Source organism: Athene cunicularia (genome assembly GCF_003259725.1).
Source record: "Athene cunicularia isolate RWA chromosome 4 unlocalized genomic scaffold, athCun1 chr4_part1, whole genome shotgun sequence".
NCBI lineage: Eukaryota > Metazoa > Chordata > Aves > Strigiformes > Strigidae > Athene > Athene cunicularia.
Window position 1 is genome coordinate 8005160 of NW_020799098.1, and position 25984 is coordinate 8031143.

Genomic DNA, 25984 nt, shown 5'->3' on the forward strand with positions numbered 1-25984 from the left:
AAGGTTATAGATGTCCCACTAATGGGACCTCTGAGATGGTGCTCAGTGTAGGGACAGGGGAAAAAAATGCTGACTTGTTCAGAAAGAAAGTGAATAACTCTTTAACATAGCTTTAGTGGGGAGTGATTGTCACTGATGTATTCTTCCAGGCAGAGTGGCCCTGCCCAGAAATGAGGTACTGCTGACTGGTGGTACCTCGTCTCCAGCGAAGTGGTAAGTCATCACAGCATGAGTTCCTTCACGTCTTTGAGGTGTGCACACTCCCCTAAAAGGATGGTGAAGAGCATAGAGAAGTGGAAGATGGTGCCATCCCCAAAGCTCGCCATCTGCCCAGTTAGGTGGGGAAGTCCAGAGGGAGACCTGCAGCCTGTAGTTTTCCCACTGTCAGAGCCAGGTGGGTCCCTGTCCCCTGTCCCTACTCCACCAAGTGGTCAGTGGGTCTGCTCCATGGAGGGGAAACTCCATGTTTTTGTGTGAACTCCGTGTTTGAAAACTCCGTGTTTGAAAATCTGATTTTCTGATTTCAGTGCCATGCTATAGCTGAGCTTATACAACTGGCTGAGACCTCATTGACAGTCAGAGTGCTGGGCTTGGGTATGCCCTGGCGGGGTGTCCCCAGTGCCATCCCCTTCACCCAGGGGATACATGCCAGTACACCCTGCCCGATCTGAATTTACTCTTGCTATAGTGAGCTGTCCACGCTGACTGCCCTGTCACAAAAAACCAAGCCCATCCTCACAGAAAACAACATACCCAGAGAGTCTGGCTCCAGCACTCCTGCTAGACCTGTTTGAATTAAGCACTTACTTTAATTTGTAGGAGATTTGCAGACTTTAATTACCGTTGTAGTTTCATAGAGCATAATTACTATTTTTTCATTCTCTTTTTTACTGCTGCAATGAATAGTTATTTGTAGTTTGTCAAAGTTACATGCAGCATCTGTCATGGACAATGAGAAAAAAAAAATCCAGCAGCCTGCTTAAAAAAGCAGTGATTTAAAATGACTGGCAAAGGTGCTTCTGCCGGGTCAGATTGAGAACAAGCACAAAGGCATCTCACTTTTCCTTTTTTTTTTTTTTTTTTTTTTGTGTCTGGGTGGTGGCTCATTATCAATTGTAAATTACAAGGGGTGGAGAAAGGGACATGAATGACAAAGTTCAGAAACAGCATCTGCTGAAGAAAAACAAATGAGGTGGGGGGCAAAGCAGGAAAAAACAGATGAAACACTGTAATTGCTTGGCAACAAGTTGCTATTGTAATTTAGAAAATTGGAAGCATCCGTTCTCAAACAGTTCAAGCTTTATTTCGTTTCTTCTCTATTTTTGACTGCAGCCCTTGTTTTGCGATCAGCTGTGTCCTCCTGTAGGATTACTGGCTCCCCCTCACACAGAGCAGTAATGGACCCCTCGTGTTTGGTTATGGGCCATCGAAGAAAGCATTTTGCGATTGTTTCACAGTGCAGTCATTTAACAAGATTAGAGATAATTTGCCCCTTGGAATGCAAAACTGTTTCTACAGGTGCTTAAGCTTCCTGGCTTTTGGATTAGAGGCCTCATTTTGTTTTGTGCCATTGCATTCAGCGAGGTCTCCAAGGACTGTAAATAAATGAACAGCTACCCTCCGCAGCTGTGAAACTAATTTTCCAGCCTAAGCTACAAGAGTTGCAGCTTACAAAGCTCAGTGGATGCAGATAAATATGTGCATGCTAATGTATTAAACGTGCTGATTAACTAATCCTGACTGTGCCTGAATACGAGCCATTTGCCAAGGGGGAGACTCCAGAGAAACAAGCCTGACCAGAGGGGGAGCAGGTTGCTGAAAGCGAGCAGGAGGTACAGGGTGGTCAGAGCTGCTTGGGGTGGTAAAAGAGGGGATGGCCATTCACCCTGATGCTGGCACACTCCTTCACACCTCCCTACCTTACTCTCCCACAGGGGAGAGAAGGAGTTGGGAGCTCTGGCCACCTCCAGGAGGACAGGAAGTCTGGTAGACGTCCACTGAGATGGGGAACCTCAAAGATGTAGGGATGCCATGGACTCCTTCCAAAGGAAAGGAGAGCCAATGCATGCTCCCCCAGGGACTCCTGTGCACTGCATCCAGCTCTGGTCCTGCCAAATAGATGTGGTCTCTGGAGCAGTTCTCCAAGAAAGATCATGGATTCCTGAATGGAGCTGGCTCATGGTTACTGGGGACTGGAGAAAGCCTCATTGATTTGACTTCCCCCATTTTTTTTCTTTGTCCCTTCCTTTTCTTGTAGTGTTTCCCTTCCTTCTTTAGGTGCAATTTGTTTATTTGTGCTGAGAGGGAAATTGGATTCATGATTTCAAAAGCAGTCTCTTTTTTTCCAAGTTTTTTTTAAATCAGAGGTGGGATGAAATTCAGACCTTCTGAAATTCCCCACGAGATGAAATGGCTTTTCTCTGCTCAACCCTGCAGTAGTTCTCAGTTTGGGGACAGCCTGAGCAAGTGTAGCTAGGGCCAGAGTCCTCCTCTGCTTTGGACATACTTGCTGGTGCCTGTCAGGCTGGCCTGGGTCTGGCTTCCTGGGAGGCTCAGGATCACCATGCCTCTGTAATTCCCAGACCCGGGAGGCCCAGGCTGCCAAGCACCCTGCCAAACTAGCCACCAAGGACACTGGGCAGGGGTTGAAACCTACCCGGCAAGTGCAGCTCCATCGGGAACATGCTCTGGTGATGGCAAAACCCTCCTGAAACTCAGCCACCTCCAAGGCAACACTTTAAGCTGGGTGAATCAGCAGCTTCCAGGGCAGTAGATGTTTTGACATGATCAGCCTTAATTTCTCACTGGTGGCAGTAAAAACCCTACACGCAGTAGAAGACTTGTTTTCTGTGCCTCTCTGCTTGGTCTCAGCACTATGCACTGAGAGGACAGATCCCCTGGCTCTGGGAGGGTGACAGGATCCCAAGGGGATCGCTGCAGGTAGGTCATGCAGAAAAGACGTCTCTTGCATTATTTGAGACAGTGGTTGCGCTCAGGTTGTTGCTGACAAGAAAGCAGGGTCTGTTACCACGGTGCTTCGAAGCCTGTGTCTGCTCAAACCCAGTGCAAACCCTGGTAGAGTTCAGTTAAGGGTGTATGACTTCAATGACCTTCAAATCAAACTCAGGTGAAGGGTTTTCTTTTGCCTAGGTAACTCCTGTCTACCTCTTAGAATATTATTAACTGAAATTAACACTCACCTCTTAAAAGCCAGATAGTGTTTGATCAGCGGCAACTTAAAGGTGGAATCCCCCATTCTAACATTTTAGCAAAGCATTTCTGTCACAAAGTTGAGGAGATGGGTGAAATAGAGAAGGTTAGTGAGAATTCCTTCATTCCTACACTGTAATTTCTCGTTAGACCTCCTGAGTCTATGAATGTTGAGTTTGACAGGGAGAAAGTGGTTTGGGGACCAATCCAAGATTTAGGACTTAATTGTTTAAGACCTTCTTGTGCGTCTTCTGGCTACTTTGAACAAAATGCTGAAAAATTTCAGAGTATTTAGGTGCTGGGGGGACAGAGGACTTGAACTATCAGGGTCTATAGGCTTACTACTGAAGCATTTCAAGAGTAATTTAGGTGAGATTTTTTCATACAGATTTTTATAGTCTTCAAATAGGTAAAAATGAAAAAGAAAGATTTTGTCAGAGAAGCCAAAATTATGTTCAGCTGCAAGATACCACCAAGAGGGATGGCTTTATTCCAGCCTAATCCTCGCTGCTTGTTCCCTCCTGCCCCAAGCCATCTACTGATGGTGAAGCTTTGGCAGGGTTAGAATTTTGGGGAGGTGGAGTGTACAGTGAGATCAAATGAGCACTGGCATCAGACAAGGGAAGCAACAAGATTTAGCAAGTACCAGTGAACATGACCATCCCTTCTGTTACCATTTAGTCTTATTCACTCAGTCAGAAGGTGGAAAAGCTCCTAAAATTGTCTGTCTTTAGGTTTTTTCCCCTTTTATAAAAATAAGGTTAGCTGACTCTTTCAGAATTATCTACCATTTTTAATGAATGTCAAACTCTTTCCATAAATTTTCCTCTTTTTTTTTTTTTTTGGTTCTTTTTGGCTCAAAACATTCTTCACCTCTATTCCCAGAGATTTAAGAGCACAGACAGCTTCAGTTGATCAGAAATGCATTTTTGGCAAACAAAATATTTGCCCAGAAAATTTTGCCCAGCTGTACTCATAAGAGTTATTGAAAGCTTTTCTCACAGTTCTTCTAGTAAAATGGCAAAATAGGATGTCCTTATTCGACACAGAGATTGCAAGAATAAGTGTGTGGAGAAATGTGACTCACAGTAGGAGCCAGAAAAACAGGTGCCATAAATTGTGCCCCTGAGAAAATAATAATAAACAACAATCTTAGAGCCTGACAAGGTATCACATGAAAAGAGCAAATTCTACCTAGTTCGTCTGCTTCAGCCAGCTGAAGCCCTGGACGTACTGATGCACAGTTTGGTACCTACCTTTTTACTGATGAGCGAGAGCAGATTTTTCAGAGGAGGCATTTCTGCAAGAAGAGTGACATTGAAGTTTCCTACAAATTTCTTACAAGCCACCAGGCAGTCACTTGACAAGCAGCAAAGTTCAAGCAGTAGCAAGCAAAAAAAGAAGAAAAAGCAAAGGCAGTGCTAAGAAACCTGTCCAGAAACCACAACTCAAATAACCAGCTTTACTAACTAGACAGCCACATGTAGAGCACGTATACCTTCAGAGCAAGGTGATGCCAGCAGGGATTGGTCTGGAACAGACTTTCCAGATGGCTGCATATATTGCTCAAACTTCATGCAAATACTATTTGCATGGTTTTAACTGCTTGTGTACAGAAAATCCCAATCATCACCCATATGAATGCTTGTGGAAAGCACGAAGAAGAATATGATTGGCAGCACACAAGTAAATATGAAGGTTTTACATGACACAGTGCTTGTGGATATCTGATTGCAGGCATCAGGAATCTCTAGTGCAAGCAGAGCGAATAGTCCTGTAGGCTGCAGTTCAGCACAGTGCAATGCTTAGAGGTGAGAACATGCCTAGGGATCCCAAAGGGATGTACTGCAAGGGATCCCCATCCCAGCCAGCCTCTGGGCACCCAGAGTATATCAGTAATGCCCAGTAATTCCAGAGATTTATATTGCAATAACATCTAAATGTCCCAATCAAAGTTCAGTCCCACTTCATCAGGTTCTACAAGCTGCCACTGACCCCCACAGTTCCTGAAATTCACAGCATAGGCAGATGAAATCTAAGAAAGCAGAAACAAGGGCATGAGAAATCAGGGAGGTTGGCCCCCAGAGGCATTTCTGTCTGCTGGGAGCACTTTGGAAGCACAGTGTCAAGAGAGGAACTTTAAAGGCAGAGGGAATGGAGTCCTAAAGGCTGCTCTCCTGGGAAGGACTTATACTTCAGGTGCCTCATCTCTCCAGCAGTCTACCTTTAATTCACTGGTGGATCTGATAGTCTTACAAAAGTTTAAAAGCAAATCTGCGTTGTGGCACTGTATTTGCTCTGCATATGGCTTTACCAGAGAGGCAGGGGCTGCTTGCAGTAGGTCTGCAGTGCAGACACCTCGGAGCCCTTCTCATTGAGCTCTTCTCAAGTGAAGTTGCAGGTGGAGGGAGGTAGCTTGGCCAAGCCTGGCTTCACCACTCATAATTTTAGGCATGGAACAAAGTGTCTGTGTTAGGAGTGTCTTTCCCCTGGCCTCTCTGTCAGTACTGGAAGGGGATCCACCCTCTCCAGAGGGCAGATGAGGTCAACCCAGCATGGATTTGAGTTGCTCCCATTCCTTACTGCTTGCACAGGGACCAAGGAAAGGCATTTCAGGCATATCAGTGAGACACCAGACTCACTTGGGTAGCACTCACTGCCTTCCCTGGAGGAGGGGACTTCCTTCCTCTGAGCATCATGACCAAGTGTTTTAGGGCAGGTTATTTTTCCTGGGAGTTGCGTGCAGGCCCCCATTGCCCAGAAGGCCTGAAGAGCATAAGTGAACATTGTTTCCCTCGCATTGTTGCCTGGCTCTCCACTTTTCCCAACTCCTTCTTACCTCATCCTCCCCTTGCTGTCTAGAGAGCTGTAAGCCGCTGATTAGCACTTCATTTGACAAACAGGAAGTCAGGAAGAAAAGCATCATTTTCAGAATTAGAGCCTCGGAATGAATTGAAGAAAGAAAGGGGGAAGAAGGAAAAAAAAGAAAGCGAGCCCTGCACACTTTCCTAATTGCTCGTTAGAACCAATGGCCTTTGTGGTTCCTTCCCCCTGTGTCTTCTTTATAAAAGCGTTTGCACAAGACATTGCTATTGTCTGCCAGACAGCCTCAGGGTAGGACAAAATGAACTAATTGATTTGCAGTTATGTCGCGGTGAATAGTGCTAAACATCCATCTGCAGATTCCTTGTGAGGAGTGATTAATAATTTGTACTCCTGGGCCTAGAAGCCTGAATACCCTTTTTTCATGTAAAACTGAAGCATTTCATTCTCTCAGCATCACAGATATCTCGTCTACATTGTGGGTTACAAGGACGAGGTCAGGAGCAGCTCGCTAGCATTGCTGCATAGGCGGTTGTCCTCGTATGGGTAAAACCCAGCACGGTTGTGGGATTAATGGGAATTTGTAAAGCTGACACACGGTACTGTACAGCACGCCTGCTCTGGCCATTCCAGCGCAGATGTTCCCGGTCCCCTGTCATTGTTCCAGGGACGGAGGATTTTGTATGTGTTTTCAAAGGGAGCGCTGGGAGACTTAAAATTTATTTAAAACACAGAACGAAAACCTAGACTGAGACAGTTCAAGGAATTAGATCTTAGATTCAAATTTCAGGGGTTTTGTGAACACTGTTTCTATAACGACCAGAGGGAAAACCTTGGAGCCAAACACACATAAGCACTGAGGAGTTTAAAAGGTCAGTCCAAAAAACTTCATTCAACTACGACCTACATGTTGGAAGTTACATGCAAAATACTTTAAACTGTCTAGTAAAAGGAGCCTGCAAGCCTTCTCCACAGGAGCTCCTGTTTGTGGATCTGCTTTACCAGGACAACCCTCCTGTTAAGAGCTGCACACTTAAATGATTTAAATGGTGGGGCTGAGGCTGGAGGCATACTGCCTCTGTCTGAGCTCAGTCAGCTGTGACCGTCTGTGATCCCCACTTCCAGCCATGTCTCATGATCTTTTGCGGCTGTGTCCCCAACTCCACCACTCATTCTTGGTCCTTTCCACCTCCACCTGGAATGAAAAGCCTATAGCTGCTCTCTGAGCGATTTCCTGCTTCCTAATGAAATCTATTGGCCTCCTGGGGGAAAAAAAACATCGACTCAGCCAACTCTTAATGAAGTCATCTGTTTTCATGGTGTTACTGGTGCCCTCTACTTTCCCAGCTCATTAAAAAAATTAATAACCTTTAGACACATCCAAAGATCCAGAGATGAGATCTACCTGGTCAGAGTAAATCACTTTCAGTGGAAAAAATATTTTTCTTTCCCTTGTGACCCATTTTTATGTCTTCCTACATTACCTACATTCTATCCCATGCCTTGAGGATTTTGGCTGGGTGCATCTACATCGACAAACAGATGTCTGTGAAGCCCTGCTTTGTTGTTAGCTTGCTCCTTGTCTAGTTTGGACTGCTTCAGCCAGATCTCTCTGAAATCAAACCAAAGCATAGTTCTGGGAATGGTTTTCTCCAGGAGCTGATCTGATGCCTCAGATTTGGCTGTCTTTGTTCTTCACAGTCCTGCAAACCTACCTCAGCATGCTTTGCACATTTAAATGTTCCCTGCCACTCCGCTGTGTATTCACCATTGATCCCATTTATATCTCATGCCATAAAAATCACCCTGGTGGGCTTCCCATGCCCTTTGGTCTCAGGGTCAAGGACTGACTGCTCTCCTTTGTGAGAAGTGTGGACACAGTTTATATGCCTGAAACAGATAGGCATGAGGTGCAAGACAGATTTGTGTGGTTATGCCACATCTAAGTCTAGTTTCCTTCTTGGAAGGCTTGGATGAAGGCTTTGCAAGCACTTCTCTTCCCTGCCATAACCAGAAGGGCATAAGTGGACAAAGGTTTTTTAAGAGTGCACTAACCCAAAATAATTCCACAGTAAAACAAGCCAAGAACATCTAATTATTCAATTTTATCAGGCTCCTATAGTCAGCCTGGCTATGCCTGGTTGTTTTCCTCTGCTGATAGGTAAGAGCTGCTAGGGAAATTAGCTCTTCTGAGTGCTACGCTGCAGTGTATTAGGTAAAAGTAATTACTGTAAGTGCTTTGCAAGAATATCTTTGGGTAATGTATTTGATACAGCTCTGAAAATTATTGTGTGAGGAAATAATGAGCTAGGAGTATAGAAAGTGCCTATTTCAGAGAACATTCCCTATAACCTTTTGGGGGTGATAGGCTCTGACCACTCATTAAATATAGTGGGAAAGTTTCATAAATGTATGGTGCTGTAAATGGAGTGAGATTAGATTGGATGGCGCTTTAAATGAAAAAAGTATCCATTTAGAAGAGTGTTAGCGATTCAAGATTGATGGACCCCAGGGATTTCTGCAGACCAAGGGGAAGAGTATGGGTATATTGTCATATTCTTTCTTTTCTTTTTCTTTCTGGCCAGCTGGGGCTAATTTAGCACACTGCAACGCAATGACCTGAGCGTAAACAGATGGAGTAGACAGGTTTGGATGCTTTATGGCAACATACTGCTTATAATGCATGGCCTTTGAACAACAGTGTAAGACCTTGTTCCATCTCTGAGTTTCTGAGGGTAATAACAGATGACCAGCACGTCCATGATGCTGAGCTGACTTGTGCAACTCATTCCTACAGTAGATGACTGAGGTCAAGAGTATAGTTCCATTCAGAAAAGACAGTAATATAACAAAAATCATCCTTATGATATTCATTTGTACAAATCCATACAGCACGCACATCTTGAATATTGTAATCAGTTTGGGTCCATCCACCTCAGAAAGAATATAGAAGAAGTAAGGACAAGGATGGCCAGAGGAAGAGAATGGCTTTTCTTCAGGGATTAAGGTCACAAAAAAATCCTCTCAAGTTTGCTCAGATCAGAATGAGCTAAAGGATACTTTAGGAAAGGAAGCCTTTTGCCCCACGTGTGGTTCAATTTTGGAACCCCTTGCTGCAAGAGTAGTGGGTGCAGAAGGGAGTTTAAAAAAGCATTTAGATAGGATGAAAAAAAATCACTGAGGACTATTCAAGAACCTACCACCATTAAATAAAAAGCTCACAAAGTCCCAGACTGCTGGAGGGGGTGGGGAAGATGTTCTGGGGTCACATCTAGATTTGCTCTTCCCTATGCACCCTCTTCAGCTGCTGAGAAACAGTGGGTCTGTGGCAGAAGCAGAACTAAAATCCCCATCTCCTGACTCCTTTCCCTGGTGACTCTGGGCAGCTGACAAACTGAGCCCATGAAACTCACTTTTATTCCAAGCAGAGATACAAAGTCAAAAATCTGGGCGTTGTTTAGTGAGACAAAAGACACTGAAAAATGTTCAGCTCCAGCTTTTTCTGTGTAATTGCAACATCTGACAGGCAGGTAAAATTAGGAAGCTGAAATGTGTATCACTTGTCAAAGCAGAAAGCCTGCCACAGAAATGGGGAGCCGTAGTATAGAGGAGCTGGGTGTCCCATCCCTCTGCACAGCCTCCCGGGAGGAGGAGAAGGTCCAGGGACCTGACCCGTCCAACCCATGGGTCTGTCCCCTGTCTCACAGCAATGCTTAGGTTCTGCACCAAAAAGGACACAAAAGAAGGAGATGAAGGACAGCGTGGGATGCCCACCGGCAGCAACCAGCTGCAAAAACCCTCCCATTTCTCCCAGCCTTCCCATGCAAGGCTCAGCAGCAGAGGTGGCACTGGGGAGAGAGGAGGAACATGCCCCTCTCTCCGTCGAAAGCCCTGGCATCTCCGGCCACTTCAGACAGAGCCATTGAGTGGGGTGGAGAGGCTGCACATTGTGCCCCTTTCCAGAGGGCTGCCTCCTCTCCATTTGTTTACCACACATCCTGTCTTCCTTTCTGTTTGCTTCACACATCATCGCCTTCATTAATCGTCCTCCCCACTCCCCATTTGGGTCTTTGGATTTTCGGCTCGTCATGGGTAATTCTAATTACCTCAGGCATAAAAAAATAAAATAAAATAGGAGCTTAAGTAGGTGCACTTCATTCTTCAACTGCCTTTTACAAGCAGTTCAGTGCTGGCTACCAAGGGAATCTGATTAAACTAATTACCCTGATTGGCTTGTTTAATCAACTGCTTGGTTTAATTGGGCCTCGCTAATGCGGAGTGGTGGAGTCCATGGTGCGTAATGTGAGAACCAGGAGACCCGTAACACCGGCGGTGACACCACTACAGAAACCAGCCCGCATTCCCAGCCTAACGGGTGGATTTTAATAAATGCAGACCTCAGCTGAGAGCCCAACTGTATTCTCAGGAGCCTGAATGGGCTGGAGGTTTTAGTGATAATTAAAATTGCTAGGAAAAAAAAAAAAAAAAAAAAAGGAAAAAAAAAAAAAAAAGGGAAAAAGAGAAAAACCCCAAGCCTTTCTCATTAAAGGACTTGTCCTTTCCCCCTCCCCCTCCTGGCTGTGGCCTCCAAACTTGAAGCAATATCGGGAATCCTGTCTGCCTCTTTCAAACAACACTTGAATTCATCAGGGCAAAGAATCCCTCCTCCTTCGTCTCCCCCCTTCCCTGAGATTTTTTACTCCCATTTAGAGCATGCGCGGCCCAAAGTAAATACACAAACAACAGGGTTACAAATTACCTTGCACTAGGTAAATCCACTCTGAGTACCTGGGGAGGTTTGTAGAATACAAACAGCTTCTATGTAAGCATCCTGGGAATAATGGGGATTCCAATAGCTCTAATTGCTAGAACAATAATAACCTGGAGAGTCTTGCCTTGCCTCGTCCTCTCTCAGCTCTGACTCCCCACTTCCTTCCCTGCCCTCCACTTGCTCTCGCAGCAGGGAGGTATGAGGATGAAGAGCTGAACTCACGCCTGGTTTAGCAAAGCTCCACTCATCTGGGGCCAATATGTTTTATCGTGACATGCAGAGTGAATTTGTTACTGAGGATTTTCTTACGGCTGACAACAGAATGGCAGTCTGGTGGGCATTGTCCTGAGTGCTAAACCTCTGCTGTCAGTATTAGATTCCAGCACAGGTTTTCCCCATGCCATAGTGCATGCCACTTGGGCACAAATGGATTTCATGCTAAATTGTCATAAATCTCTATTTTCCTTCTGTAAAAATGGGGAATATACTGTGGGAATGAAAAAGTGTGGGATTTCTGTAAGAATATGGTAGACATAGCCACGTTAGCAATCCTGGAGCTCTCCTAGGACAGTTTTTGGAGGTGATCTTACCAGCTTAAAAACTGAGGGTCAATCTAACTGGCAACATTCAGCATTTATTTTGAATTGCCCACAATTTTCACTGCAAGAATGGACAGTGAGCTAAGATGAAATACGTTTTCCAGGGAAACCTGTTCAGCTTTGTCTATCTCAGGTTCCTCAGACCCTTCACACTTCACCTTTGGGCAACGTGGGACACTGACAGTGTCTCCCAGGTGATGCTTCATGACATGTAGACCCACCTGCCCATGCACAGGACTGTGCCCTGCAGCAGAGTTCATCACATTCTGGCATATATTTGTAAAGCAAACAGGACCAAGATATGGAAGGGAGCTTCTACCACATTTCTTTGCTGTCTTCTTCCATCCAAACACGGGGGCTTCTGAGATATCACAGCCTGAAGGGAGAGCATTGTAGAAGCATTGTTCTTTCTTCTGTCTATTCACCCCCAAAATTGCATGTCTACGTCCAGTGGAGCCAGATATAAATAAAAGTGGGCCAACCCTATAGTTAATTTTACTACTTTGACTCCAGTTGAGGCATGTATATAGCTGCCTTGTTGAGGTGGGAATTAGCTGGCCAATGGACATGTGGGATTAGATTCTCAGGAGAGGAAGAAGAAAATAAACATTTAAAGCAGACCTTAGGCAAAATATCTGTTTAAATTTCAGCTACCTCCATCCTTTATCAGACTGAGCCACCAGAGAAGGGTTTGTCACACCTAACTGTAGCTGTGGAAAATACAAACGTATATACATGATATATAACAGCTCTAGACTGCCTTTGACCTTGATGCAGAGAAATGGGCACTTATGCTTATTTCAGGTGTCCACCTTGCCCTAGAGGCACCTTTTTCTTCTGCTGTGGGTATAAAAGGAACTTCAGGTGACCTAGGAGCCACACCATGGCCAAATGACTCCCACCTTGGTTGCTGAGAGGAGGACCCTAGGAAAGACACCAGGGCTCCCAGCTCATAAGGGTGTTAGGGACCTGACATCTCACCAACCTGGTGTCTTCCCCCTGCAAACCTGGCCTGCTTCCCACCATGCTCACTGCCATATCTGTGAGCTCCGTCCACATGTTGGCCCAACCTCCTCACTTGCAATGGGCAAGGGCCTACCCATCAGGCATGAACAGATAGATGGACAAAAAGAATCATCACAGTGTCATAGAATACCACGTTGGAAGGGACCTCAAAAATCATCTAGTCCAACCTTTCTTGGCAAAGGCATGGTCTAGACAAGATGGCCCAGCTCCCTGTCCAGCTGAATCTTACAAGTGTCCAATGTTGGGGAATCTACCACTTCCCTGAGGAGGTTATATCAGTGGCTGATTGTTCTCACTGTGAAAATTTTCCTCTTGTGTCCAACTGGAATCTCCACAGAAGTAACTTGTAGCCATTACCCCTGGTCTTTTCCATGTAACTTCTTGTAAAAAGGGAATCTCCTTCTTTGTAGCCACGCTTTAAATACTGGAACATGGTGATAAGGTCTCCCCTAGCCCCTCTCTTCTCAAGGATGAACAAACCCAGTTCTCTTGCCTTTCCTCACATGACAGGCTTTCCAGAACCTTGATTATCTTTGTGGCCCTTCTCTGGACTCTCTCCAGCCTGTCCACATCTTTTTTGCATAGCGAGGACCAAAACTGAACACAGTGTTCCAGGTGTGGCCTGGCAAGCACTGAGCAGAGTGGGATAATGACTTCTTTACCTCTGCTGGTGATGCCGTTGTTGATGCAACCCAGCATCCTGCTGGCTTTCTTTGCCACTGCAGCACACTGTTCACTCCTATTCAGCTTGTTGTCCACCAGAACCCCCAGGTCCCTTCCCACAGAGCTGCTCTCCAGCCAAGTAGATCCCAATATGTGTTGCACTGCTGGATTATGTTTACCCAGGTGCAGGACCTTGCACTTGTCTAGTCTGGTCTTATTTATGACTGCAAAATCTGAGGGGGAGAAAAGACAGTTCCTCCAGAAGTGGTTGGGTGAATTCCTGCATTAGCCCACATAGCCCCTGGTCACTGACACCTCACATATCGGCACCATACACTGTGGATTGCTTCACCACAGATGCTCCCCAACTGTCACTTCTTTTTTCTTGAGCAAAACACTGTACTAATCTGCAGATTAGTAAAAGATGTGTTTGAATTCTGTAAAATTTCAAATGCTTGTTTGTTTTTTTTTTTTTTCTGAATCGTACGTTGTGGCAGTTTCCTTTGCATTGTCTCATCCATAATCTACACCAAACAAACACTGTGGTTCATAAACCCAGATCTAATGGCTCTGGAGAAGTGTCTCCTCTTAGTTTTGTGGTTTGCTCTCTGCTGAAAAATGTTCATCTAAATGAGGAGGTCAAAGCATTTTTAAACCATCGGGAACCCCAGTGTTGAGCTGGAAAGGAAATTAAAACTTTTCTTCATGGACCAGATATGTTTTATATCCTAACTGACCATGCTGAAAAGGTCATGAAGCACTACCTGGTTGAGGTTGTCTTATCAACTGTCCAAAAAGTATCATCTGCTGCAGGACACCTAAATTAAAGTGACGGAAAAAACAATTACCATTTTTATGAGGGAGAGCATGGCATTTTTCACCAGAATATACCCAGTCAGATGTGAATCAAAAGAATACAAAGCAATAGCCATTTGCTAATATTTCTGCTCTTCTAGGGTCACTATGAGATATAGCTGTGGTGATCTCCCCTCCCCATCCTTCTGCCCAGCAGCATCCATCTGGGACACCTAATGAATGATTGGTAAACATAACTTTTCCCAGCAAGACAAAATCTGTTTCTAACTCATGACCTACTGACACTCGTTCATTATGTAGCCTTCTTCCAAGAGACAGGCTGTTTAGGAAAACTATTGACCGCCACATGCTCTGTACAACCATTCCTTAATTACAAGACGGTCCCTATTAGTAACTGTGTGATACTAAAGGGCTGCTGAGCAGATGTTCTGTAAAGGGTATCACAGCCACTTAGTGCTTTGCTGAGACAACACGGTGCCATGGGACCTGTTGCAGAGCCCATGGAGCTGTAGGAAACATCCTGGCTGGCCCTCATCAGGCTGGAACAGGACCATGTTTTACCAAGAGCACTTTCTACTACAGCCATCCCTCCCATTGTGTAAGGATTTCACCTAACACCTATGAAGACTGTTGGAAAATATTTCACTGCCTTTCATCGGCTTGTGGTGAGGCATTACTTGAAAGTGTTTTGAGATATATATTCTTGTGAAATCCTCCACACTCACAGCCCCTGACACTGCTTCCTTCATATGCACTGGATATATCAGAGACCTCCCTTTTACCTGCCTTTGCACATAATGCCCTGGCCTCAGTTAAACATGCCATAGACATGCAGCACTATGTGGTGTTGCTCTCCTCCTGTTTGGAGACAAGACCATAAAGGCTAAACTGAAAGATTTATGAAAAGCCAATCATTCCACCTAGCTATTTCTTGCCCATGAATGAATTACATGGCAGAGAGAATTGCTACTTAACAAACACTTTCAGTTCCTACTCTTCCCACTGAGCTCTTGGGAATTGATGCAAGCGAGAGAGAGTGCTGGCTTTTCCCTTCTCAGAGAGCCCGAGAGTGGTTCACCTGGCAAGGTAAACAACCTCATCGATCTTACAAGGTTTAGCTGAAGATCAGAGTAATTTGGAGATGCTTCAAGCTTTAGGTTTCTTTCCTAAAGCCAATTATTACTAGGTTTTAATCTTTTTTCCAATTCCAAGGGGCTGCATTAAAAGACCTTATTACCAGTGTAAGTGGATAAGAGCAGATCTCCATTCCAGCAGAATAATGTCAAGTTATCATTACATTCACAAAGCTTTTTAACACCCTCCACATTTTCAAGGCTTTTCACCTTTGCATCAGTAAACTCTCAAAATCCAAGAACTGTTGAACTTCATACCTTTCCCTATGACCTCTGTGCCTTAATACTGATTTCCTAGTGGCATGAGAGCAAAGGGGATGTGACCAAGGTTCAATTAAATCAAAACAGTGGAAACCCAGACAGTTGGCTCTAGAGCCTTGGCAGTGCCATAAGCAAATAAAACCGCTCTGTGTTTATCCCTTCATTCAGTCCAGATGGATTGTGTTCCCCATACTGCAGTCATCATTCTGTATCAATACAAAGCCCTGAATGATATTTCTGTAGCATGTTGCTTCAATGAAGCTGTCCTAGAGTGGCTGTACTAGCGGTTTTGAAGTTGCCTCTGGGTCTCTCATGTGGTTAAGCTTACAGATGCCTTCTGTGGTCTCTCTTTCTCTATCAGTCAACGTTGCATTCTCATGTCTTCCAGATTTCCAGATACCTCCTGCCTGTGTCTGCTTGAAGGAAGGCTCCCTGTAAAGCCCTCCCATGTATTACAAAAAGATCTGCTTCTGGTTTTGCTTCACATAACGCAATATATGTTTTGTGAAAACCTAGGAACTGACAATCAGATTATTGATCACAGCCAACAATTCTGGCTCCTCTGTGTCTAAACCTACACCCACCCTGGAAAGCAGTTTTAGATTTGTTGAATGAATCTGCAGCTGATGAAAAGATAAGGTCAGACGTATGGGCCTTAACCAGACAGAGTACAGGGAGGAACTTCTTACTTCATTTGTCCTTCTAATTAGGCTCGGTTGCAGCCTGTATCATTCCTGTAGCGCGAACTGTCAATCTTTCCTGAAAAAAAATCTTTAACTGCCCAGTATTCTACACCAAATCAGATTCAGCTCATTTGCAAACATGGCCCACATCTTGCACAGAGAAAGTTCAAGGCAGTGAGTACTTCTGCCCATTGCTCCAATCTGCCTGCTGGAAGTGAAGTTCAGCAGAGTAACTGCTGACAGTTGTGTTGGCTCCCTTTGAAAACAGACACCTAATGCAAGAACAGAAGGATCCAGGCAAGGAGCTGGGATTTGAAAGACTTGGAGTTCAAGCTCCTGCCTCAGCCACAGCCCTCCAGTGCCACTCAGGACAAAATGTTTGGGGCACATTCACAGTACAGAGTAGAAAATAACATACATATACCTTGGATCCATGAGGCTGGATCCACTCTAGTGGATCCAAAGAGCTCAGTTCCTGCAGAGGGGATAAGCTGCGAACATTTGAGGAGATTTCAAGCTCACCTGGCTCTGCTTCCAAGTATTGTGTCTTTGCATTAACAATAAGCATGTTCACAATTGGCTTCGCTATTATTAATGTAGACATAGTCCATGTGTGTCTAGACACGAGCTGCAACCAAGCAAGAACATGTGTCTCTTCTCCTGACACAAGGCTTTACCCCCTCTAACAACACAGGCTTTGTGGGTGACAGAGAGTTTGCAGTCACTTTTTAAAACACACCTGTTTATTTGACCATTCCAGAAATCTAACAGAAAACAAAACTGCTGGGCAAAAGTAGAAAAAAAACAGTAGCATCATCATCCTCAAGTCCCTGATACCACAAGGGAACTTACACCACAGGCTGGCTTCAAGGTGTTTCCTCTCCAAAACCCTTTTTAAAGAGCTGAGTAACCTCATGGGCTTTGCACAGGGTTCTGGGCTGGTGTGAGCAGGGCTGCAGGGGTATAACTGAGTACAAAATATGACCCTGGCTTAGCCCAGCCTGACTCTGGCAGGGCTGTGCACAAAGCCACAGAGCCTGTGTGAAAATGCCCTCAGTCAGGCTCGTAAAATGTTGTAGTTTGCAGCTGAGAAGGGATAAATTAAACTAACAAGCATGACAGCTATTTAAAAATAAGAAATCATGTTTCATGGGGTAAAACAACATCTGAGGCCCCAGAGAGTCTGTACTTTGTATTTTTAATAGTCCTTTCACTGCAACAACACTCTCTCCTCCACTTAGCTGGGCTGAAGACCCCGAGTTCAAACATTTCCCCTCTGCTCTCTCCCTGGTTTACTGTAGCTCTCATCTTTACTATCACTCTGGATAACTTTCTTTTGTGAGGAGAAGATATCATTAGCTAGGAATAGATAAACAAAGAGGAGGGTGGAAGCAGAGGTCCCTGCTCCCCAAAGCGAGCTCCCTTGGGGGGGGTGGTGGCCTCCCACCCAGGACGGCTCTGCACAGACCCCAGCTGCAGCCTGTCTACAAACGTGTTGGTGGACAGGCTGTCAGAGGGCTGAGCCATCCCACACTGGCCTTTTGGGGGAATCATGTGCTGAGGGTATGAAAAATCTGTGTTTCAGAAGACTTGCAAAGGCAGAGGGTATCTGGTCTCCTTGGGCCAGCATGTTTTGGCACCCTGGGAGGGGGTGGGTGCTGGATTCAGCACAGCACTGCAGTGCCTTTGGGTTTCAGTGGTTACAAAAGCTCATGAATCCCCAATGCAGGGGACTTGAGGACTGAGGTTCTACAAAAGCCTGCATCTTTTTGAAAACACTATGACACCCATATCCATCAACGTTGCCTACATGCTCTTAGCACTCTGCTGCTTTAAGGAGAGCTAAAAGCAATCCAGTGAGAATGCAAATGTAGTTAAAGTATCTTTAAAGCAATTTTGCAGTGATTGTTAATGGCTAGCTTTTTCAAAGCAGTATAAATTTCAGTATAAATTCCCTGTGAGAACAGATAATCTGTGGCAGGATTACATCAATGAAAAAGAAATCATCACGCAACCAACCAACTTGTTGTATGCGTTCACTCAGTTGCCATTTCTCCGAATGACAAATAATACTATTCCCTGTGGTCCCTGAAGTTGGTAAAGACAAAAGACGGGGTGTTAAAGCTATCTAAAGCAAAGCAGAAACATTTTTCAGTTTGACTTTTCACATGGTGACAGCTATGTGAGTGGGGAAGATGAGGCAGAGAAGTGTGGGTCTGGTTACATGTAAGACCACTTTTTGTTCTTATGCCTAAAAGTCTCAGGGAGTTTTCTGATTTAAAGCTATTCAGATCAGAAGCTGGTCATCTTTTCTGAAGTTCTAGCAGAAGATCTTCAAAGCAGAGTGTTTCTCCATGAGATGTATCATCTGCCTGTTCAAAACAATTCACAGAGACCCAAGGGCATGGCTAAAATAGAAGTCTGCATGACTATATTGCATTTACCTCACCTTGTTCTCTAAATGATGGAAAACAAGAGTGTTTGACTGTATTTATAAAGAGGACTTGAAGACAAGGAGTTCATTATCCTGTTTGATATTATAGTTTTATCCTCCCAAAGGACAAGAGGAGCAGCGGGTCCTGAGCACTTAGAATTGTCAGATTTGGCTTCAGTGTTGAGCAGGTGAGTTTTCAGAAATGATTACTTGGTGAAGTTGAGCAGAAACAGGGCTATCCACAGCTGGCTGCTTTCTGCCAACACCCTCACTCTACCCATGGATGAGGAAGTAAGTTTTCAGGGGCAAAACCTGATTTTTGGGCTGATGTCAATCTGCATGTGATCTGAAATGGTGCTGCAAGTGTAAGCCAACTACCTAACGCCTTTCTGCAGAGCTCGCTGGAACGTTTTTCATTAGCAATATCTGCTTTTGATGAAAAATAGTTTCACAATCGTGATAGAATTTTTCATAGAAAATGTAGAATTTTTTTTCTATTTCTTTGATAAAAAAATTAAAATAATATGAAATAGAAGACTTTAATGTTCTCAAATTCAAAAGTTTACTTCCATTTTCCTTTCTTCAGTTTTTCTCCTTTTTACATCTTTTCCTATGAAGAAAATACACATTCCCCATTTTTATACATTTCCATATCTATCCTTTTTTCCTCCTCTTAGCTGAGAAAGGGAAAAAGAGAGGATAACAATGGAGAAAAAGAAGATAAACTATATCAAACCCAAATACTACATTTTTCTAAGAAACTGAAATCAGGCAGAATGGTCTATTAACAGCATGAGCATTTTCAAATAATTCCCCCCATCTACACCTTATTTGAAGGTTAAAAAGCTTAATTTCCTCATGTATATTGAAGACATATGCTCCTTTTTTTTATTCTCTTTAGGACTGGTGTGACTCCTAACCCTTGTATTTTTCTTCACTTTTCTCACTTTGTACTGGACGAACATTTTCAAAAGCTTCCAGAGGACTTAGCAGACTAAATCCTATTTTGAAAAGTAACACCGGCATGGTGGAGCTCTGTCAGACTCAGCTGGTCTCTACCACTAGCAGCTTGTGCTGATGTGCAAGGGCTGTGACCCACCATCATGTCACTGGGAATTTCCCAGTGGCGTTAACCTAATGAGCTGAGTTAAGAGCAGTGGTAAAGGGCAAGAAATGAGAGATTAGGGGCTGCAGACTGCCCTGTGAATGCTGTTGTGACCCTTGAGTGTTCCCAGCTCTGGTGCAGCAGCCACAGCACAACCTGCCTCTCCCAGGCACAGCAGAGACAGCCAGGGGACTCTTTTGTCCATACCAGGAAGGACAAGCAGCAGTGCAAATGATAAATCTGTAAAGGCTCTACTAATCTGGGATTTTGATGCACAGGATAAAAAATGGCCTTTGTTCCAGAGAGGTCCGTTAAAAGTGGTCACAAGAAATAATTGGATGTAATGGGAAATGTCTTCATCAGAATTAGCTGTGGAAGTCTGTATATGCAACTTATGTCATGTGCAGCTAGAAAAGCACCTCTTGAAGAGGAAAAAAAAAAAAAAAAGCAAATAATCCAAACACTGACAAATACTTCCAGAACAAAGGACTAGAGAGGACTGTGTATTGCAATAGCTGGACAGCCATTTAAACATCCCCATTTACAGAAACATTAGGCAGGGAGCTGCTCTCTTAGTGAGTGTGAATTTGGATGTTTGTATCCCCGTCCATCCATGGACTATTCAACGGCCTTGTGATGTGATGAGAAGCAAATGGACCTGAGCTGTGTGGACAGTCCCAGTCAGATTAAACCATGCTTGCTTTACACCTGCAGGCTTACTGCCAAGATGGGACATCTGTCAGGGGTCTGGCTGTGGAGGTCTGGCTCAGACTTGTCCTTACAGTGCCCCAAAGTAAGGACATGCATGCCTTAAGATGCAAGCTATTTCTATACTGCAATGGTCAAATACAAAGGAATAAGAGTATTTTCTAATTTTTACTTCATTCTTGTAGATGGAGTTTACAAAATTTCTTTCTTTGTACAGTTTAAGCTTTTTTTTTAATATCTTGGCAAGGGGTGTGTGTGATTTTTTCCTTGCTAAACAGGAGACTTTGCTTTGAATTAGCAATAGAAAGACTCCTCCAAAGCTAAGGAAGTTGTAGTAGATGTCTTATTCACATTCACACATGCTGCATTTTACCACTGGAATATTTATTTTTATGCTCATTTTTTTCTCTGCCCTGTCTTTTACCCATTTTTTCTTCTTCTTTTCTTACAATTTTCAATCCCTTCATAGTAAAATGCTTCCCAGTATCTCATCTTATATTATTCAGGTGTATTTGAAATTAGTCGGATTAATTCATCCATCCCAGCAAGAGAGAAGATGCTCAAGTGGCATTTACCAATGTCACGAAAATCCTAGACTTTATCAGTAGTCACCTCCAGTGAAAGAAACTCTTAGTTTCCTTCGTAGAACAGATGCAGGTCCTGAAGAGTTACTCCAAACAGTATGAGGTTGTCAGACAAAAGTCAGTAAACACCCAAATGATGCAGCTCACCAAACACACCTGCCCTCTCATTTTGAGTTGCTTCATAAAATGTCATCAGCTAGTCAGTCTATAGCGATATGCATTGCCTCCTTTACCTGCAGACCTAAGTGAACATCAGGCATGGATAACGTGAATCCCTCACTATTTCAGTTAGAAATTAATTCATAAGAATGGTAGCAAAGGACACAATTTAGTGTGGCCTTGACATTCCTATTCCTGTTTTAATATAGAACTGTACCCCCTGCTCAGAAATATATTGGTAAATCTTGGAGTTAACATGGATTCTTTGTCTCAGTTGTGCAGACAACTCCAAAAGCTGCTAAAAAGCAGCAGTCAGGAATACGATCCCACAGCACTACATCAATGGGAATTGCTATTCTGTTTGTGAGACAGAGGCTATGAGAGTTCCCTTTATCAGAATGAGTTAACAAGCTTTTACTGAGTTGGCCAGCTTGAATGATAAAAATAGCAGAAAAAATGACTGTGATCCTAAAGCATTAAAAAACTGAATTCTGGCCCAAAGGAAAACCTGATACTCATGTAGGTTAGAACAACTTTATATTACCCTGGTTTCTCAGAGCTGCCCTAAGTTTCCTGGAGAATTCATGTAGCACTGGAGAAGTCTCAATGCTCGGGAGTCTCCAAGCCTTTTCCCATCCTAGAGGGCAAGGTCAGATATCCTATCCTTCCGTCTTAGAAAATATTGTGCTTGATAACTTTCTGAGGCCTTTTGCACTCAGGGCATGTTAGAGCAGCTCTTGGGCTGCTACATTTCATGCCTGCAATTAAAGCATTATAGGGAAAAAGCTCACAATCTACAAAAGCATGAGATTATTTTTTGGCCACTAAGCCGAATGATGAATAAGCCTCTAGATCTGGCCTTGAATCTTCAACTTGCTCAGTGTTTGGGGTTTCATTTTCCCTTTCATTTCTGGAACAAAGTATGTCGGGAATGTTATGGAATAATTTTTGATTTCTGGGAGTCCCCAGCACCATTTTAGTTTACATAGACATCTCACTCTTCAGTACATATCAAAATATGCCCTGAAACTTTTGTAGATTCACCATGACTGATGCCAGAGACATGGCAGGACTTCAAGCAACAGAGCTAAAAGTGATTTTAAGCCTAGTGTTCATATGTGTAATATAACTTCAGCTGTTGCCAAGGGAATAGTGGATGCTGCTGAGTTACAAACCAGTTGACAAAGAGACAATGCTGATGCGGCCTGTCCAATGTGGTCCACTGAGGATCAACCTTTCCTCCTCGCTGTGATCGCAAGGCGTGTTCCCCTGAGGGCCATGGTACAGCCACCTCCCAAAGGCATCCCCCAGCTGCTCGGCTCGTGCTGCCACCCAAACAGAACAACAGAGCAGCTTGCACGTGGAAAACAGCATCGCACAGACACATGTGCACAGGCACACGCACACCCTACAGGCATCTGTGAATTATGAGGCGTTAAACCCTTCACATAACTCTGGTGACTTCATAAACCACAAAAACGATGAAATTATTGCCATATAATGAGAAATGTTCCCATCTTTTGATTTTATACCCTATATGGAGCAGGAGCCCTGACTCTTTCTCATTTCCTCTTCAGAGGCTTCCAAATATTTCTGTCCTCTGCTTCCTGATGCACAGGTTATCTCACACAGTTTCACCTTCCCTGGTACTTTCACTTGCATCAAGATCCCTCTCTGTTACCACCAGTAGACTCAGATATACCCTATAACTATTCTTGAACAAGTCTCTCCAGGAGAAATATTGCAGCCAAGTGAGAATTTGGTTCCCTTATATTGCCTCTGGCACTTTCTCATCTTGTAGTAATCTTCCTACAAAGGAATTGCACATTAAACTGGAATTAAAACAGAGGAGAAGCAGCACTAACCATTTAGAAATTTATCATAGTGTGGTTCCTTTCTTAGAGACAGCAGCTGAGAGCTAAGTCACATTTCTTTCAGAAAGAGGTCTAGTCCTGAGAAGAGAGAATTTACTTTCATCCTCAGGAAACTGTTCCAATATCTAATTATGCTCAGAGTAAAAAATTTACATTTTATTTCCTATTCAGCTTTTTCCTGACTTCAGCTTGCAACCACTGGACCCTGTCAATGTTTATGTCTGTGTAATTAAAAAGACTAAACCTTCACATACCCATTGCCTTTACAGGCAGCTATGGTCCATGACCAAGACACCTCTTAATCTCATCCTGATCAGCAAACAAAAACAATTTAAAATAGTCTAGGAATGCATGCATTAAATAGAAAAATCAAACCACAGGGAATTTGGAGCTGTATTGCTGAGGTAGCCTAAAACTGGGTCTCAAATATTCAATGTGTACCTAAATATGTACATTTTAAAGTTCAAGCAATTAAAATGCCATGCAGACAGAAACTGCAAAATAGCTTTAACAGCACAGGCTTTTGTATTGTTATGCAATGACTCATTTCACTTAGGTACTTTTTGTTGCTGTCATTTTATTTTGCTTGGGCATTTCCTTAAACCTGAAAAACTTAATTTTGGTCAATGCTGCCAAGTGAACCGCAGCCTGGGTTTGAACAGGCTGGGTTCTCGGTGGACACCCACCTCCTGCATGGCTCAGGACAAGGAAAGGCCTGCAGAAAAAACACAGTTTTCCCCTTCTGCTGGTAACTTCCACTGGGCAGGGGTCAGTAACTTGAGAACAGGCACATGAAAGCTGTTGGTGTGCCACTCCCTCGTTACTGGCAATCCACAATGTCTCATGAAACCTTCATAGGAGGTATGAAGAGCTGTCCATAATGAGTAACTTTGCTTTCTTGTAAACTACCTAAAGACAAGATTTCTCTGCCAAGATCAACAGATTACCAAAAAAAATTGAGTTTACAGAGCAAGTTGTTTCAAAGAGATAAAGAGCCAGAAGAAACACAGCTGATGTTTCAGAACTGAAGTCTATTTAGATTTCAGACTTATCCACAGTAATTGGCTCCTCTCTTCTCTACTCTCACTAACATCCCTTCATGCTTTTTGCAGTTTACAGTCAACTTTGCTTCTATCCTAGTTCTGCCTAAACCCATCTATTTCAGAGGTCTAGTTTGAGTTACACAAAGCAAGGAATGGATCTGAAGGCTAAAGGGCTAAAATTTCGTCCATTAGCCGCAGAAGTCACCAAGCTGCACCTTGGCATAAAGTGATACCCACCTATTAGCTTTGATGGCAGTTCATAAATACCAGTTTGCAGCCAAAACCAAGAAAAATAGCTAGAGATGCAAATATCATAGACCTGTTCTAGATCTACTGCTTTCAGAACTGGACATTCCCCGAAGTGAACTTATTGCTTATATATAGCTCCTTAGTATTATCTGGGGGGGATTAAGGTTTCTTACATGATTTGCTGTGTGTTCAACACTGTAATTGCTTAATTGCATTTCTTTATTGGTTATTCCACAAACCACATTTAAAAATCCTAATGCCAGAAGTGATAAGGTCATTTCCAAGTAAATTCTAGGAAGCAAAAGTCAAAAATGGGATAAAAATTCTAGTACCAGTCTAATACTATTGATCTTCAAGTACTACAACTTCCCCTAGCGTGGTTGCTGTGTTCTGAAAAATACATAAGGACACTGTAACACTTCTCTACGTGGCATATTTTTTGTTTGTGACAGCATGGGAATATTCAAAACTCAATGAAAGACCTTCATATCCAAGTTATGCAATTGTCAACGTGTTCATATTTTAGTCAAAACTCCCTATGTGACAGGAATGTGACATCCCTTTTGAACACATTTCCAGCTATTTTTGTTTGTAAATAGTTTGAGGTCATTAATCAATAGAGCTTCCTTGAACCATTAACAGAACCACTGCTCTGCTTGGTTGTTTCTCTTTGAAGAGGATTACAAAACCATTTGCTCTAGTTTCAGTCCACATGGATTCCTGCTCTGAATTGCATGCTAAGTTCTGGAACTGACAAAATTCTTCATCTGGTTTCATGTCAAAACCATCTGAAGTCACAGAGTTCTGCACAGAACTGATGCAGAGCCATAAATTGTCCATGTTCACTACGGATTGGTCCAACCATATTTGTTGGAGAAAGGGTGGGAACCGGAGAAAATCCTTGAGGGAAAATGAGCTACATTTCAAACACAACTCGAGACCAGGCAAATTTTACATAATTTCAGGTTTCACAGCCAACATATTTAGGCCTCTTTTCCCTATCTTTTTGCCCAGAAAATAGGACCTGGCCCACAATGTTCTTCAAAAAGGTTAGCAGAAGATCAGCTGAGGCAGGAAAATATGCCAAGTTTCTCTTATAACTGCACGAAGTTCTACATAATTTTAATCTAGCGTACTGATGCTTATTTTATATTCACTTTCCTCAACAGCCACACATGCAGCTTGGTAGAAGTGATGTGTCATTTCCCATATTAGAATATTCAAGTTAGGTACAATCACAACTAGAGACGGAAAACAAATCATTTGTCTGGGCAATCACAAAGCTAGCCAGTGTGCATTGGGTGCTGTGGATCAGAGACTGAGAGAATCAAGTGTTAATTTCTCAAAAATAATTCTGAAGAAAGCAATTCTGGAAAAAAATCATCTGATATTTGATGAAAGAGTACATGTGAGGAAAACACATTCTGATTCTTCTAGCAGGAAAAAGAAATTTTAAAAGCATATATCCTTGTTAGATAAAACTACTTTGTTAAATTCTCACTCATCAAACCAGAGCTCAGCTTGATTGGAGTTAACATTGTAGAAATCTTAAATTATTTTAAAGAAAAAAAAATATTCTCAGAAATTATTTGTTTCATGTTCTGTATGAGTTCCTTCCCTTCCAGACATTTTATTGCAAGGCAAGAGCTTAAAGTTTTAGAGATGATGTTAAAGCCTGTCTCATCTTCCTGAGCTGCTTCATGTGGTCAAAGTATCACTGTTTGTCATTTCAATTCATCATGAGAAGTAAAACAAAACCAAAGATTTTAGTAGTATCTCCTACTAGAATAATTGGTATAACTGGAAAAAACAGGGAAGCTTTGGGGTGTGCAAGCAGCACCTT